Raw genomic sequence first — 10,685 nt, forward strand, 5'->3', positions numbered from 1 at the left:
TTATGACAACGGAACCACAAAGCATAGCCTTTTAAGTGCTTTTACCCATTAGCTTCATCAAGTAATTGTAGGCTTGTAGCCATCAATAACGACGAAGGCTGACACCTTGGGAAGGAGAAGTGAATCTTTCCCCTTACAAATCTGGCAGGAAAGAAAAGTGCCTTGATGAATGCACTGCGGGCATGTGGATGTTTAGAGCCCAGAGAAAGGAAGTAAGATGAGTAGGGGATGGAGTAGCTTTGACTTGCTTAAATTAGGAACACTTGTTCAACTTTGTCGCCTTGGCTCATTCAGCATCCCGTAGGATCTCAGTAGGCTAACTGCTGGTCATCTCAGCACAAGTATTCTTTAGAAAATGCTGTTTGTTGAAAACATAAGTTCAAAACCAAAATGGTGATGGCAGTGGGAAAACAAATAGGGAAAAGATGGCTCCCTAACTCCAGTTTGTTTAAATAGGGAGGGATAAAAACAAAGCCATGAGAAAGTAAGAGGAAAAAAATCCTAATTGTCTGAAACCAAGGCTATTTCCCCCAAAATCATTTACTGTGAAAAATTTTGTGTTTTTAGTCAACCCTCGTCTTGGACAGGCTATAGTTTTCTCTTGTTGGACATATTTATTAGTATCTTTGGAATGAACAATATGGAAATCTTTTGCTCTAAGACAAGTTTCAGGTCAGTAAAAAGAGTCCAGTGTATATCTAGATTAACTTTACATTAAAAAATGTTGACTTTGGGAGATTAAATTTCCAGGTACTTTTTCTCTTGGGTGAGATAAATTGTTGGGAGCTTTCTTGGTGTAATTGAAATATATATTTTTACTGTTAGTTCAAAATACTGAGGAAAACTCAGGAGTTTGAGTTACTTGCGATGAGTTTAGACTGGTTTGAAAGAAAATTTTTGGAGAAAGCAGACCATACTTAAAGCCATTTTAATGGTTCTTCTCTTTAACTGTGGAGGGTTATAGACAGTGGGTGCATATGAGAATTAGCTAGGGAACTTTAAAATATACTGATGCCCAGGCTTCCCTTAGGTATTAAAATTTAATTTATTGTGATGGAGAGAATGAAAGGGGCATTAGAGTGTCTGTGTGTGTGTGTAACATTCCCCAAATGATTCTAATATGTGTTCATAGTTGAGAGCCACTGATATATGGAGATGGATTAAGTTTTGTTCTCCTAAAAGATATGTTGAAGTGCTAATTCCTGGTATTTGTGAATGTGATCTTATTTGGAAATAGGGTCTTTGTAGATGTGCTTCGTTGAGTTAGAATGATGTCATACTGGATGAGGGTGGGCCCTACATCCAACATGACTGATTTCCTTAAAAGAAGAGGAAAGACACAAAGAGATATAGACACACAGGGAAAAAGACCATGTGAGGACAAGCACAAATTGGAGTTATGCTGCCACAAGCCAAGGAGCACCCAGGATGGCCAGCGACCCCTAGGAGCTAGAAGAAACAAGAAAGAATTACTCCTTGTAGCCTTTGGAGAGAACATGACCTTGCTGACACCTTGATTTCAAACTTTTGACTCCTCCAGAACAGTGAGAGAATACATTTCTGTTGTTTAAAGTCACCCCGTTTTGGTAATTTGTTGTTATCAACCCTAGGAAACTGATATACCTGTTGTTTTTCATCATTGAGAAGTATGGTATGAACTTGTAGGAATGATACTAAGAGGAAATTCATCTCAATAAGATTAATTAGATTTAAGAAAGAGATTTTGGTAATAAATTCATTGAGTAATAAAAAAATAAAAGGGAAAGATTTTGGTCTGTTGGCTATTTAAGTAGTGTGACAAACTATACCAGTTTTCCCCAAACTGGGGGATTTTTGAGGATGTGGAAATTTCATTGAGTGTAAAATTTAAGAAAGTCTCAGGAAATTCAGGACAAATTGTTCACCATGACCAAGATGGAAGCTTATCAAATCAGACCATCAGAGATCCTGGACCACAGTAGTTAAACTGACATGGCTCTCTAAATTGGTGACAGAATTTAATTAAAAGCATGTTAAATGATTCTGAATTACTCTTGGCTTTGGCATTTTATTTCTAGGATTGGATTGGTTTGTTGAAGGCCAGTGTTCTTTTTTAATAAGACTTTTGAAATAGGAAGATTAGCAAATAGCCAGATCTCTTTTAGCCAGTGCATCTGTCAAAGGTGAGCATTTCTTCCATTTCCTGTTCATCATGGAAATCAGAAATCAGATATGGTTTCAGGAGTAGCCTGATGATCTGAGTCTGGCCAGATGAAAACCCTTCAAGAAATACAAGGTCATCTCAGAGGAGGAAAGATTTTTACTCCATGAATGAGAAGTGATGGAAGCCAGGACCTGAGATGAGTCAGAGTACCACTTGGGGAATTGTAGAGACAAGCCACTTCTCGTCAAGTTTCATTGGAGAGCCATTTTGATGCCTTTTAGGGGAAACTGCCTTATAATGAAATTATTATGTTGTGGGAGCCAAACCACTTGGCTACACTCTAAGATCCACTCTCCTCATATTGCATTTGGTTATGGGATGAGTTGTGTTACACTTGTGTTTCTTAGTGTCTGTCAATCATGAAAATATTTGTAATAATGTGCCGGGTTGGAGCTATGATTCTTAAAAGGAAACAAATATGACTGTGGTGTCTGTGGAAGAAAGGCTGCTTCTTTGAAATAAGAGGCCATTCATTCTCTTTGATGGAAAGTGCAAACTCTCCTTCTTTAGTTAGTATTTTCTAATAGCAGGTAGCCCATGCATTTAGGAAGAAATTCTGATTAAATATCTTGTCCAATTGCATTATGCCAAGAGGCAAAATGTTTGCTTTCAAGGACACTCAAATTTCAAGTGCTACTTTGGGAGAAATAGTGACATTCTATTGCATAAGCAAGAGTAACTTTGGGGGCCAGAATAGGACAAAATCCATCCTATATTTATTTATTTAATTTTTATTTTTATTTTATTTTATTTTTTAGGGCCGCACCTGCGGCGTATGAAAATTCCCAGGATAGGGGTCAAATGGGAGCTGCAGCTGCCAGCCTAAGCCACAGCCACCCCAGATCTGGGCTGTATCTGCAACCCAAGCTGTAGCTCAAGGCAACACCAGATCCTTAACCCACTGAGTGGAGCCAGGTATTGAATCCACAACCCTGTGAACACTAGTCAGGTTTATTACCAGTGAACCACAATGGGAACTCCTAAATCAATCCTATTTTTTTTTTTGTTCTTTTTCAGGGACACACCTGAGGCATATGAAGGTTCCCAGGCTAGGGGTCCAATCGGAGCTGTAGCTGCCAGCCTACACCAGAGCCACAGCAACGCAGGTTCCGAGCCTCGTCTGCAACCTACACCACTGCTGACAGCAACGCTGGATCCTTGACCCACTGAGTGAGGCCAGGGTTCAAACCTGCATCCTCATGGAATCCTCAGGTTCATTAACCACTGAGCCACGTGGGGAACTCCTCAATCCTATTTTTAAAGTTCTATTTCCATATTTTTTTGTTCAAAAATACACTCATTTGATAAAGTCATTTTGAAGGGCTATCACAGAGCATTTTGTAGACTCTTTGTAGGGATCCATGTATTTGGTTAAAAGTACTAAATTTGGTCAGGCCTGTGAGGAAGTATTTTTGGGGGTGAGTATTTGTCTTTATTCTTTGTGTGACTTTTCTATACTGGGTCATCTTATCCTTCTCAAATCAAATCAGAATAAATAGATTGAGTCAGCCTATTTATTTTCAGAATATTCTGAAAAATGACTAATAGCTATGTATCATTTTCAAATTTAAAAACAAAAAGCATTATTAACGCAGAATAGTACTATTACCTGGCAGCATGCAACCTCAAGGCTCCAGCCATAATTATTTGCATGAACTGTGCTGGAAGCTGCCCTAATATTCATAATCTTGTCAGTTGTTATTTTTGCAACATGTGATTTCCGATCGCGAATCCCTTCCTCCCATGAAAAAGGCAGCTCTATCTTGGTCCTTTTTGGCCACAGTAGTTTTGGCCACAGTGGTAATTGGAGACGCACTGACTGCCGGCCTTCTTTGGCAGCACTTATTACTCTTAGGCACCTTCATTAACATTCTACTGACCTCTATTTCTAAGAAAGAATAATTGGTGCTATGTCAAAGGCTACAGAATGTTCTTCAAAGCTGTTCCTTTTTCTGGACAAGGGATGGTGGTGGAGATAGTATTTATCCTTCTGATTTTCTGATTTCTATGTCATAGTCAAAGCTTCCAAAGTTACTTAGTTTTATATTCCATTTGAACTTGGCTTTGTGCAATGCAAGAAAACCTCTATATTTAAAAACCAATGCCATAAAGTAATAGATAAGTCTGAGGCAGATAATCCTCCCCTAGCACACAACTTAATAAATAAGCCATGCAACCCTCTGCATACGCACACTGATTTTTCCTAAGAAATCCATTCTATTCAGTCTTTTAATTTCCCCAGTGTTCACAGCCAGGCTGGCATTTTCAAGAGATAAGCCCACACACTTTTTCCTTAGGAAAAAAAAAAGTTGACTAAATCAAAATGTGTTCTGTGCTAAATCATTATTTTTAAGCAGTGCCTTTTGTTTCCTTGTTTTTCATATTATCAAAGGGATAAATCTTAATCCTGTGAAGAGCATGGCTGCTGATCACACCAAAACTGGATCTGTCTTAATGTGAACAACTCTTTTCCTCCCTCTAATGCTGGTGCCAGGTGTCACCCAAGAGAATTTGGGGAACCCCAAGTCTCCAAAGCAGAAACAAAGGGAAAGTCTTATCCAAGATTGCCTTAGTAACACATAGTTAATTATACTAATTTGCATAACGCCCTCCCTTTTAGTAGTGATTTCAGTGCTAAGACCAGTGGTATTACGAAAAAAAGAAAAAAGTTTCCAGCTGCCTAAGCTCGGAGGCTAACTTTGGAATGATGCCCTTGCAACAATAAACACAACATCCGCTTAATGGCAGAGCCTCTGAAGGCCTGATCTGGACAGTTGATTCTTCTTCTTTTTAAAAAAATGTTTTTGAACTAGAGTTGATTTACAATGTTGTATTAATTTCTGCTGTACAACAAAGTGATTTTTCATATTTTTTTCATTATGGTTTATCACAGGGTATTGAATAGTTCTCTGTGCTATGCCCTAGGACCTTGTTGTTTATTTACTCTGTATATACTAGTTTGCATCTTCGTATCCTAATCTCTCAATCCATCCTTCCCCCACTACCCCTCCCCCTTGGTAACCACATGTCTGTTCTATATGTCTATGAGTCTGTTCTGTTTTGTAGATATGTTGACTTGTGTCATATTTTAGATTCCACATGTAAGTAATAGCATATGGTGTTTTTTTTTCTGTCTGACTTACTTCATTTGGTGTGATAATCTCTAGGTCCATCCATGTTGCTGCAAAGGGCATTAATTTATTCTTTTTTAGGGCTGAATAATATCCCACTGTATATGTATATATACCACATCTTTATTAATTCATCCTTCAGTGGACGTTTAGGTTGTTTCTGTTACTAGGCTATTTTGAATAGTGCTGCTGTGAACCTAGGGGTGCATGTATCTTTTCAAATTATAGTTTTGTCTGTATATATGCCCAGGATTGGGATTTAGTTTTTGAGGAAGCTTTCATACTGTTTTCCATAGTGGCTGCATCAGTTTACATTCCCACCAACAGTGTAGGAGGGCTCCCTTTTCTCCACATTTGTAGACTTTTTAATGATGATCATTCTGGCCATTGTGAGGTGGTACCTCATTGTAGTTTTGATTTGCATTTCTCTAATAACAGCTAATTATTCTTTTGAGTTTTTTTTTTTTTTTTAACTTTAGTGGTTGAAATTGAGTTCTTCAAACTGACTTTGTCAATGACAACCAACGGTACTTTCCAGAGCAGAAAGCAATAAATAAGTGAAAAATCTTAAATTATACTTTATCTTTAGAATGGGCCTGTGCTGGAGCTGAAATAGCTCAGTTGGGAGAGCATTAGACTGAAGATCTAAAGGACCCTGGTTCGATCCAGGGTTTCGGCAAACACCCTCAGTTTTCTTGGAATTCCCATCATGGCGCAGTGGTTAACAAATCCGACTAGGAACCATGAGGTTGCGGGTTCAGTCCCTGCCTTTGCTCAGTGGGTTAACGATCCCCCATTGCCGTGAGCTGTGGTGTGGGTTGCAGATGTGGCTTGGATTCCGCGTTGCTGTGGCTCTGGCATAGGCTGGTGGCTACAGATCCGATTCGACCCCTAGCCTGGGAACCTCCATATGCCATGGGAGCGGCCTAAGAAATAGCAAAAAGACAAAAAAAAAAAAAAAAAAAAGAATAGGCCTGTGCTGTGGTTGGGGGCTGGCATGAGGGCATCCTTGGAAGAAACTGGAGGAATTAGAAGTACTCTTAAAAAAAAAAAGGGCTCAGCAATTTCTTTTAATGTTCAACTCTATAACTACCCTATGACTCAGCAAGTCTGCTACCAGCTATTTACTTAGAAGAAATAAACATTTGTTTACAAAAACACTTGTACAAGTATGTTCAGAACAGATTATGTATCATAGCCTCAAATTGGAGACAACCCAGATATCCATTACCAGGAGGGTAGAAAAACAAATTGCTATGTATTCACATAATAACCAATACAATACAGACTGTGAGTAACTATGAAAACATTATGCTGAGTGAAAGAGGTCAGATACAATATAGTATGTACTCTATGAATCCATGTACATGAAGCTCTAGAACAATCAAGATGAATCTATGGGAACAAAAATTAGAGCCGTGTTTGCCTCTAGGTGATGGTGGTGGGTTCACTGGAAAGGGCATGCAGGAACTTTTGTGGTGATGGAAATATTTTATATTTAAGTAGCAATACGGTTGCATGGATATATACATTATCAGAATTCATCATATACATGTTTAAAAATCTTTTGTGTTATTATATACAAGTTATCTCAGTTTGAAAATAGGAAAAGAAACAAAGAAAAAATAGTTCAGATTTTCTATTGTTCAGTCCTGAACTGATTAATGTGACAGCCGAGAGCTCATTAGCAGATCATTGCAGTGTGGAAAATTTTTGTTCTCAACCTAATGGTTTGTTTAACTGTGCTCACCAGGAACTCTTAATCCATCAAAAGAATTTCAGACCCTAATAATTAGTTTTAGTACTGTAAGAGGACACACAGACACAATTCATCTTCTTGCCAGGATTGACAGGTGCTGTTTTGATAAGCACGGGAACCATCAGTTCAAGGTATCAGTCTTTAGACCAAGTAGAGTTTAGATGAGCAGAATCTTTTAATTTGTTGAGAATTGTGAGAATGACAGTTGCACACAGTTCCTTTTTTTTTTTTTTTTCATTCTTTCACTCTTCATTTGTACCATTTCTGTATCTAAAACTATGGAAGAGTTAGATATGTCTCTAGTACGGGGCTTTGGCTGTAGAAACTACACAGGGCATTTGGTCCCACTTTGAGCAGTTGTCCTTTTAGACTCACATGAATTAAGGAAATCCAAAAATACAAAACAAGCTCCAGCTGAATTTAAATTCCAGGTTTCTGAGTCTAGGAACTTCAGGGACCTAAGAGGATACCTAAAGATTCAGATGTATTCTATGGACATCAGCTGTAAAAAAGTGCCTTCTTTTTAATACTTAACAATTTTTTAATTCTTCATTTAATATTTGGCTACAGTCGCCACCGAAATAATGTTACATATTTGGAGACTCCATTGAGCTCTGGAATATCTGCTAGGTTATTTTCTTTCTTGTTTATTTCATAAAACTATTCCTTCGTCTGTTCAGAAGTTTCTTTTGGAACTGCAGGTGTGTGTTGAAAGCCAGATGTAAATTAAATTACAACATATGCAGAAGGGATCCCTTACAGATGGAAAATGCATATTTTCAGCTGACCTACTCCTCAGGTAACAATGGGTGGGAGTAAAATATTTATTGTAGACTATGTAATTACCATTTTATTATTATTTTTTAAAGCTTCAAAATTGTAATCAAACAGCATTCATGGGATTGAGTTGCAGAAAAAGAGGAATTGGAGGGAAATTTTCAATCAGAAGCAAGTTCATTGAGAAATAGGTAAGAAGCTTATCGGAACTCAGACGAGTTCTCCCTGCTGGGTGGGGCAGGGATGGAAAAGTGAAGACACAGGGGGCCGAACTAATTGGAACACACAGCAGAGCAGTCAATGGGATAGGCAGAGGCCAGGCTGTGGCCTCTGAAATACCAGCACTGTCATAATAATAATGAAATGGAAATGTGGTGTTAGGTTGCACAACCAACTTAAAATTGTAGGTCATTTAATACTTTTAAATGATAATGATTTTAGCAGTAATTCTAGGAGACTAAAGGAATTACAATAAATAGCTATACTTTAAAACATTCAAATAAGTAACTCCTAAAGCTTAAAACCTGACATCTTAGACAATAATTCACAATAGAGTTAAAAAGGAGTTTGTGACTTTCCTGACTGGAACTGGCCTGCATTTGATTACATAATGACACTTGTTTTTATTATAAGGCCTGGTAAGATATAATAAAATACCTGTTAGGAATTTTAATAATACAAAAGCAAGATAATAATTCAACTTGATGAGTTTAACAAATTAAAAAATGCATAGCTTATTTTGTTAAGATGGAAGTTACCCAAAACTAACTTAGCATTCAGCATTATAACCAGTAAGTGAGTGGGGAATGAGTTTATATGAGTGGGTATGTGTAGAACACTTTTTTTTTTTTTCTTTTTTTTTTTTTATTATTTTCCCACTGTACAGCAAGGGGGTCAGGTCATCCTTAGATGTATACATTGCAGTTACAGTTTTTTCCCCCACCCTTTCTTCTGTTGCGACATGAGTATCTAGACATAGTTCTCAATGCTATTCAGCAGGATCTCCTTATAAATCTATTCTAGGTTGTGTCTGATAAGCCCAAGCTCCCGATCCCTCCCGCTCCCTCCCCCTCCCATCAGGCAACCACAAGTCTCTTCTCCAAGTCCATGATTTTCTTTTCTGAGGAGATGTTCATTTGTGCTGGATATTAGATTCCAGTTATAAGTGATATCATATGGTATTTATCTTTGTCTTTTTGGCTCATTTCACTCAGGATGAGATTCTCTAGCTCCATCCATGTTGCTGCAAATGGCATTATGTCATCCTTTTTTATGGCTGAGTAGTACTCCATTGTGTATATATACCACATCTTCCGAATCCAATCCTCTGTCGATGGACATTTGGATTGTTTCCATGTCCTGGCTATTGTGAATAGGGCTGCAATGAACATGCGGGTGCATGTGTCTCTTTTAAGTAGAGCTTTGTCCGGATAGATGCCCAAGAGTGGGATTGTAGGGTCATATGGAAGTTCTATGTATAGATTTCTAAGGTATCTCCAAACTGTTCTCCATAGTGGCTGTACCAGTTTACATTCCCACCAGCAGTGCAGGAGGGTAGAACACTTTTTTTTTAAAAGCAAAATATTTAGTGTAGTGGAAATGATTTACCAAACCCTTAAAAAAACAGTTCCTATCTTAAAAGTTTATTTAAAAATAAATTTAAAATTTATACACAGGAAAATGTACTATTGTGAAATATATAGGTTGTTGGATATATTCATCACTCCAGAAATGTCTCCCATATTCCTTTGTGATTAAAACCTCTTTACTGTCAAGAGTTACTACTATTTTTTTTTTTTTTTTTTTTTTTTTTTTGTCTTTTGAGGGCTGTGTCCACGGCATATGGAGGTTCCCAGGCTAGGAGTCTAATCGGAGCTGTAGCCGCTGGCCTACACCACAGCCACAGCAATGCCAGATCTGAGCTGCATCTGTGACCTACACCACAGCTCATGGCAACGCAGGGTCCTTAACCCACTGAGTGAGGCCAGGGATCGAACCCTGCAACCTCATGGTTCCTAATTGGATTTGTTTCCTTCTATTGCAATATTTATTACTGTTAATAAAATTAATGATTTTATTTCACTCTACTGAAATTTTTTTCCCATTCTCTAGTTGAAAAGTTGAGTTTTTTTCAGTTTAGAGCTATGAGGAATGGCACTGTTATGAAACACAGTATTGGTGAGGCTTTGAGGGACTTAGGCTCTTGTTTCCAAGACTCACCCAGGGATGGTGATTTAGTAGCTCTTGGGCCTTTCTTCCAAGCCTCCGCCACTCCTAATGGTCCCTTCCTTCTGACTCTGTTTCTTGGTCAGGTTTAGGAACTTTCACCCAAGACGGCAGGTGTCAGTCAAGAATATAATTCAGGGAATCAAACTATAATCTGGAAAATGGAGAGTCCACATAAAATTTTATTCTACAATCTGAGAAGATTTATTTTATTTTAATGACCATCACTGGATAGCTGTTTGGCCAGTTGTGCTGAGGTGAGATTCAACATGCCTTATGTCCTGTATTGCAGAGCCCTAAACTGTGTTTTGAGGACTGGAGACTTGTTTTACTTCCTGCTGGGAATGGGAGTACCCTGAGTCTTTGTCTTCTTTCCCATGCAAAACTCAGATGACCCTTCTGGCTTTGTGAAATAGCCACTGATGCCCTTGACTGAGGAAGCTACAGACTCAGGAAGCTTATTTTCCCCTTAATACTGCTAACAGCTCTGTGTCATATTTGTTTTCTTAAGAAGTGGTCTCCTGAGACAAGGGTCCTCAAGACCCTTATTTCCCCTGTTATGTGGTAAAACTTTAGGCTTTATCTTTAT

The 10,685-nt window shown here is 38.2% G+C and overlaps 1 non-coding gene across 1 annotated transcript; it reads left to right on the forward strand.

Moving 5' to 3' along the window:
* On the forward strand, window positions 5,941-6,013 carry TRNAF-GAA. Its single transcript has one exon. It is a non-coding gene; the product is annotated as a tRNA-Phe (tRNA).

Source organism: Sus scrofa, chromosome 3, assembly GCF_000003025.6.
Source record: "Sus scrofa isolate TJ Tabasco breed Duroc chromosome 3, Sscrofa11.1, whole genome shotgun sequence".
NCBI lineage: Eukaryota > Metazoa > Chordata > Mammalia > Artiodactyla > Suidae > Sus > Sus scrofa.